The following is a 7,959-nucleotide window of genomic DNA, read 5'->3' as shown; positions in this document are numbered from 1 at the left end:
TCCTTTCCGCGAGCCACCAGGAGATCTGGCAACTGTTCTCCCAGGTGTCTTCGCTTTGCAAACGGGCGTCCTGGGTGCCTCGTGCAGCTCTAAGCATTTGCCACCACTTATTCACTCAGCCCTCAGAGCAGCTCCGTGGGCGGGGCGGTTCTTACTGTCTGGTTTTACAGGTAAGTAAACTGAGCACAGAGAAGGGAAGGGACCCACCCCCACCACAATGTCACACAGTAAGGGGCGGAGCCAGGATCCAAACTTGGGTAATCTGCCACTTTTTGCTGATGATCAGCTAGCACTGAGTCTTTTTACAATTTAATTAATTAATTTGTTTATTTATTTATAAGGAAGTAAGACGGAGAGAAATCTTCCATCTGCTGGTTCGCTCCCCAAATGCCTGCAACAGCCTGGGCTGGGCCAGACTAGAGCCAGGAGCCCAGAACTCCATCCGGGTGTCCCACGTGGGCAGCAGGGACTCAAGTACTTGCCCATCACCTGCTGCCTCCCAGGGTGCGCATTAGCAGGAAGCTGGACGGGAAGCAGAGCCCGGACTCAAACCCAGACACCCCACTGTAGGGTGTGGATGTCCCAGGAGGCATCCTAACCACTGTGCCAAGTTAACTGTGCCCCCGAGGAGGGCAGGTTCCAGTTTACCCCGCCCCCACCCAGCTGTCCACGTCTGCTCCTCCCAGGCCCTGCTGGGACCTGTGCTTCCTGCCCCATGTCCCAGGAGCTCCCCGACCACAGCTGCCTCTCCTGATGCTCCCAGGTGAGTGCCCCAGGTCACACTGGCCTGAGGGCTGGGGATTTAGCCCCAGCTCCCTAAGCCCAACTTTCATTTTCCCAGCCCCAGGCCTTCTGGTAAAGCTGCCCTCTCCCGAGACAGATTTAGCTTAATCCCCTTATCCAATAGCTCAGGGTTAGGCAGGCAGCCAGGTCACCGGCTTCAGCCCGGCCAGGCCGGATTACGCACTGTGACCCCAAAATTCACTCACGCGCACCTGCTCCTGAGACATTTGCTGATTAATCACAGCGGGGAGCTGGGGATGGCCTGCCTTTCACCTTCTGGGCGCATCTATGCTTGAGGACAGAGGCCACCCGGTGCAGGGCTGCAAGCACCCAGTCTCACCCTCATGCCCCTCCCCCAGCTCCCCACTTAGCCCCCAACCCCCATCATGTTAAATTCCCACCAAGTTGTCCGGTAACTTAATACCCCAGAAAACAAAAGCTGATCAAGTCGATGGTGGTCAGATTAAAGATTCTGAGAGCTGGCCGGCGCCGCAGCTCACTAGGCTAATCCTCCGCCTAGCGGCGCCGGCACACAGGGTTCTAGTCCCGGTCGGGGCGCCGGATTCTGTCCCGGTTGCCCCTCTTCCAGGCCAGCTCTCTGCTGTGGCCCAGGAGTGCAGTGGAGGATGGCCCAAGTGCTTGGGCCCTGCACCCCATGGGAGACCAGGAGAAGCACCTGGCTCCTGGCTCCTGCCATCAGATCAGCGCAGTGCGCCGGCCGCGGCGGCCATTGGAGGGTGAACCAACGGCAAAGGAAGACCTTTCTCTCCCTCTCTCTCTCACTGTCCACTCTGCCTGTCAAAAAAAAAAAAAAAAAGATTCTGAGAGCTGCTGGGAATTTCTGAAATCCCACGTGGGGCTCCCCGTCCCACACTCAGCTTCAGAGTGGGGGTACGGCCTCCCAGCAGCCCCTCTTCCTCCCTGCCATCGTGGCCCAAATGCCCACTGCACCCACCACCCTGCTAGAGACTGCTGCAGGCACAGGCAGCGTCCTGTGCAGTCTCTCGAAGCTGAAACAGGCCTGCTCCATATGCTAAATCAGTGGAGAACAGGAGGGCGTCACGGGGACAGGCTTGGGCTGTGGAGTCAGACGGACCTGAACTCAAACCCCACCCCTGCCATGTGTTAGCTGTGTGACTCAGACAAGAGACTTAACCTCTCTGGACCTGCGTTTCTGGATCCAGGCTGAAAGGTGGCACCACTCACGTTGGTGCACCAGGGGGCGCCACCTGCACGGACTATGGAGTGATGTTGGGCCTGAGGGCTCTGCCTGCCTGGGAGTTCCTGGTCAGGGTCCCCCATGGCAACAGTAAGCACTCAGCAATCATCCCAATAACCTCCCCCAATTCACAGAAGAGGAGACGAAGGCTGAGCGAGGTTAGACGATGCACACCAGGTCACATGCTAAATACATGACCAAGCCGGGATTTCCACTCAGTTTTTTGATCCAGAGCCTGTGCCCTCTCTAGCCAGCTGTCCTGTCTCCAGAGACCTCCAGTTTGGGTAGCTGCCACACACACGCACACACAAACTCCCTACCCCTCCCCGTGCAGGGCACATCTTCCATCTCCGGAGCTTTCCCTGAATGTAAATGGCCATCCCCACCTTGCTCCATCCCACTCCAGTGTTTCCAATTCCGGACATAGCAAATACTTCATTTCCTATGTCTGATCCCGCAGCAGACATTACTAATCAATCCTGGCACTCTCAATCCTCTGATCCAGGAGGCAGCCCTCTAGGCAACCATTACTAAGTGACCCAGGAAATCTGTCAAGACAACCACACCCACGCTTCCTTCTCCAGGGGGTGACCTCTTGGAGAACAGGAGAGTCTCTGCCCACTGCCAGCCCCCAGATAGTAAATTCTCACATAGTAAGGACTCAATGTATGTTTGTAAACACAACTTTGGCTTTGCCTCTTACTATCTCATTGACAAGATTAGACTTATTGACGGAAGCTCAAAAAAAGGAAGGGCTTGTCCCAGCTCACAGCTTGCAACAGAGGGAACAAGACTGAACCAGACAGGGCCAGACACAGCGGTCCCTCACAGGGACATGAACGTGAGCTCAGTAGTGCCAGACTGTGTTTGCGTGAGAAGGACTGGGCGTGTTCCCGGGCCCCACCTCATGTAAAACCTCCAGTCTGGGGCTTTCTGGCCAGAACCATTCTCTGACATGAGCACACAGGATGGATCTTCCCACGCTGGGGCAGAGGCCTGAGGACTTTCTAGAAGGCTGGGCTGAACCCAGAGGGTGTGGGGTCGCAAACGTGAGGCCCAGGTTCACCTTTAGCATTCACTCCCCAGTGCTCCTCCGCAACCCCAGCCCCCGGCACCAACGGTCCACTGTCTGTCACTACGAACTTGCCCATTCTGGGTGTTCCGTGCCACAGGGCCAGGGAGGGTGGGTCTGGCATCTGGCTGCTGTCACTCAGCATCAGTCTTACCCATTCACCCATTCATGGATATCTGGGTTGTTTCCAGCTTTTGGTTATTGTGACTGCTGCTCCTATGAACACTCGTGTATAAACTTTCACCTGGACAGCCTGAGCCAGGCATTGAGAGGCTGAGACAGAGAGCTCCTATCCACTGGTTCACTCCCCAGATACCCACAGTAGCTGGGGTTGGGTCAGACCAAAGAGCCCAATCCAGGTCTCCCACATGGGTAACAGGGACCTAACCACTTGAGCCATTACCTGCTGCTGCCCAGAGGCTACACTAGTGTGGTGGAATGAGAAGGCCATGCCAAGATGGCTGCTGGCAATGGAGCCTGCCTGGCAACAGGCTGTTATTGGTTGGCTTCGGAAACCACATGGTAATGGAGCCTGCCTGGAAACAGGCTGTGATTGGATGGCTTTGGAAACTGCCTGGGAACAGGCTGTGATTGGTTAGGGCATAAACCACCTCTTGACTGGATTGGCTGCCTTGGCTATATAAGCTGCTGTACCAACTGAAATAAACGAGTCTGCAGGCTGCTGGCCTCTGGTCTGCTTTCACCCGACTCCGACTCCCGGGGTCTGTGTGGTGATGCTGCACCTCTTGCCCCCATCACACTCCTCCTCTCAGAATGAATCAACCTCAACACACTAGCAAGAGGCTGAAACTGGGAGCCAGAAGCCATGACCCCAAGCATGCAGGCGTCTTAACTGACGTCCTGGCCGCCTATCCCCATCGGCTCCTCTGTTGTGAGGCTGTCCTGTGAGTTGCGGGGTGCTCAGCAGCACCCCCATTAGCACTGCTCACTCCCACAAGCTGTATCAACCAGAATTGTCTCCAGACATTTTCCAACGCCCTCAGTGGCCCCGTCAGCCAGTCAAGAACCACTGCCCGACTGTCCCGTAGCTTGCGCCCTGAGCAGGATCACCAGGGATGCTCCCAGCAAATGAGCCACCTGTCTCCCCAGTGTGGGAGAAGGCACGCCGCCCAGCTGCCAGGGCTTCCGTGTGGAAATCGGGGTGCATGTGGTATCTCCAAGGCTCCCCGAGAGCCTTCAACAGCAACAGGAACAAAAGCTGGGGCCTTTCCCAAACTGACTTGACCATAGAACCTCTTTTTTTTTTTTTTTAAGATTTTGTTTATTTATTGGAGAGAGAGAGAGTTACAGTCAGAGAGAGGAAGAGAGAGAGGTCTTCCATCTGCTGGTTCACGTTCCAAATGACTGCAACAGCCCGAGCTGGGCCAGGCTGAATCTAGAAGTCAAGAAAATTCCATCCAGGTCTCCCACTTGGATGCAGGGGCCCAAGGACTTGGGCCATCTTTTACTGCTTTCCCAGGCCGTAGCAGAGAGTGGGATCAGAAGTGGAGCAGCCGGGACTCAAATCGGTGCCCGTATGGGATGCCGGCACTGCAGGCAGAGGCTTAACCTACTATGCCACAGCACCAGCCCCCAGAGGCCCTCTTTTCAGTCCTCGTGGGACACCCATGACAGCTGCTCTGGGAAACCCCTCTCCCCTCTGGCCACACGGCTCTGCCCGCCGCCCTGCAGAACACACCTTGTGCTTTTCAGCCACAACTCTGCTCCCGGGGCATCCACAGAGTTGCAGGATCGGGTCCCAGCCTTCCTGCTGGTGAAAGTCTGAGGGGTTAGAGCGGGAATGTGTCCAGCCTTGGGGACAACCACGACAACCGAAGCCAAGCGTGCCAATCCCAGGAGCCTTTGCCAGCAAGACAGGGCCCAGGTATGGGTCCATGACCAGTCTCAGCAGATGAACTAAAGGCGGAAACCCTTCTGGAATATTGTTATTATTTTCGTATTTGTTTGAAAGGCAGGGAGAGAGAGAAATGGAGAGAGTGAAGAGCTCCCATCTGTGGATTCATTTCCGAATGCCTGCACAGCCAGGGCTGAGCCAGGGCTGAGCCAGGGCTGAGCCAGGCTCCTGGAACCCCATGCGAGCCTCCCATGTGGGTGGCAGGGGCCCCGGCATGAAGCACACCTGCCGCCTCCCAGCGTGCGTATTAGCAGGGAGGCAGAGAGCCAGCGTGTGAACCCAGGTACTTCAACAAGGGCTGCAGGAGTTCCCAGTGCATCTCACCCACTGCACCAGTGCCCACCCTGGGAAATGGCTTTGTACACAGTACGAGCCGAAAAAGAAGGCTCCTGCCCACCGAGTCCCAGCTTCCCGCTGGGAGGCAGTCATCCTGGGAACTCAGGCCATCAAGCTCAGGGCGCAAGTGCAGGGAAAGGAACTTCAAAAGTGTGTGGAGGAGGCCGGCGCTGCGGCTCAATAGGCTAATCCTCCACCTGCAGCCGCAGTGTGCTGGCCGCAAAGGCCATTGGGAGGTGAACCAACGGAAAAGGAAGACCTTCCTCTCTGTCTCTCTCTCACTGTCCACTCTGCTTGTCAAAAAAAAAAAAAAAAAAAAAGCATGTGGAGGAGAGAACTTCCACTTTGACTATGGCCTTGTCTAGATAATGTCAGAGTTTGTGAACTCAAGAGGCTTCCATAGCCTTGGCAGCTCATGACAAGAGCCTCGGGTGATCACTGACGTCATAAATAAGAGTGTCAATTTTTTTTTTTGCTTTCAATCTTGATTCTTTTAATTTTTTTCAGTATTGCTAGAAATATAGTTTTATTTATTTTATTTTTTAATAAATATAAATTTACAAAGTACAACTTTTGCATTATTGTGGCTTTTTCCTCCATAACCTCCCTCCCACCCACAACCATCCCATCTCCCACTCCCTCTCCCATCCCACTCTTCATCAAGATTCATTTTCAATTATCTTTATATACAGATCAACTTAGTATATGCTGTGTGAAGACTTCAACAGACTGCACCCACACAACTGCACAAGATGTAGAGTACTGTTCGACTAGTAGTTTTACCGTTAATTCTCATAGTACAACACATTAAGGACAGAGATCCTGTGTGGGGAGCAGGTGCACAGTGACTCCCGTTGTTGGTTTAACAACTAAAGAGTGTCAATTGTTAAATTAACAAAAGGAGTCACTGCACACTTACTACCCGTGTAGGATCTCTGTCCTTAATGTGCTGTATTATGAGATTTAATGGTAAAACTAGTATTCAAACAGTATTTTATACCTTGTATGCCTATGTGGTGCACTCTGTTGAAATCTTTACTTAGTATATACTAAGTTGATCTTCTGTATATAAAAATAATTAAAATGAAACTTAATGAAGAATGGGATGGGAGAGGGAGTAGGAGATGGGGTGCTTTGCAAGTGGAAGGGTGGTTATGGGGAGAAAAACTGCTATAATCCAAAAGTTGTACTTTCCAAAGTTTATATTTATTAAATAAGTTTTCTTTAAAAATAAAAGATTTATTATTTATAAACAAAAAAAGTGTTTGGAAGATGGAAGTAAGAGTAAATTCATTTTGGAGCAGAAAAATGTTGCCAATCCGTGCAGCTCATGGTGCAGGTTCCCCTGAGCTTCCTGAAGACCCCCGCGTGCACAGAAGACGAAGGGCCCCAGAGGCGTCGCTGAGCTCTTGGCTCAGTGCCACTCGCCCAGCTGGGCCTTCCTGGTCACTGAGGTCACGAGCCAGCCTAGCTCGCGGCCGACGCTTGCCTCCCGACAGCCCTTGAACCAGCTGGCTTCTGCCAAGTCACAAAACACTGCAGAACTTAGTGGCTTAAAGTCACAAAGAGTTATTTCTCTGGATTCTTTGCTGGCTGGGCTGGAAGATGGAGGAGGTCTGTGTCTTCCTACTGGAACAACGGGATGAGAGTCTCCCCTCTGGTCCACAACCCCTCCCTTCCCTAATCCCCCAGCTTCTCCTGGGTGATCTTCATTTTCACTTAAAAAGATTTAATTTGTATTTAATTTTTATCTTTATTTAAACATTCAATTGGCAAACAAAACTGTATATATTCCAGGTGTACAACGTGATGATTTGATATACACACACATTGTATATGGTGCAGTCTTATCTACGGCGCGATCTACACCCTGACACCATCCTAGGCTCTAGCCCCCGCCATTGCTGGAAGCCAGGTGGCCACGTGGCCCAACCACTGGTGTCAGCTCCACCCTCATCCTAATGGGATTCGCTGCTCCTACATCCCTGCCCACCCGCTGGCAAAGTTTTAAAAGGACCTGTTCCTGAACACGTGTATCTCTCTCTCTCCATCTCCTGATCTCTCTCTCTCTATCTCTCTCTCTCCCCCCCCTCTCTCAAGCTCTCCTTCTTCCTCTTTGTCCTTCTTAGCCTCTTCCCTCGAGTCTGTTGGGTTTCCTCCAATAAACCCTTTCCCTTAAAAAAAGAAAAAACACGTAAATTGTATCGTGATCAAATTGATACGCTCACCACCACTCAGTTACCATGTATGTGCTCCCAGGACTTACAGCGGCAAGTTTGTGCCCTCCCATCCACTTCTCTCCACTTCACTCCAACCGCAGCCCCTGGCACCAAGTCCCTCCCTGGGTGAGATCACGCAGCACTGGTCTTCCTGCGCCGCCCGATTCCACTTAGAACGACGCGCTCCAGGTTCACGCACACTGGCTCTGGCTGTGTCTACACCGCGCGTCTCCGTGACGCGGCATCCACCCGGTCTCAGATGCTTCGCTCCTGTGGTTGCTGTGACGAGGGCCGCATCGAACATGGCACCGCGGAGATCTCTGGACGCGGAGTCATTCCCGGGGGGCAGGTACGCACAGGGGCGGTGGCGGGGTCACGTGGTGTAAGGAGGCCCCTCCCTGCCGCACCAGCCTGC

The sequence above is a fragment of the Oryctolagus cuniculus genome, chromosome 21, assembly GCF_051225735.1.
Source record: "Oryctolagus cuniculus isolate XC-2025 breed Fujian yellow rabbit chromosome 21, ASM5122573v1, whole genome shotgun sequence".
NCBI lineage: Eukaryota > Metazoa > Chordata > Mammalia > Lagomorpha > Leporidae > Oryctolagus > Oryctolagus cuniculus.
This window is presented reverse-complemented; position numbering follows the sequence as displayed.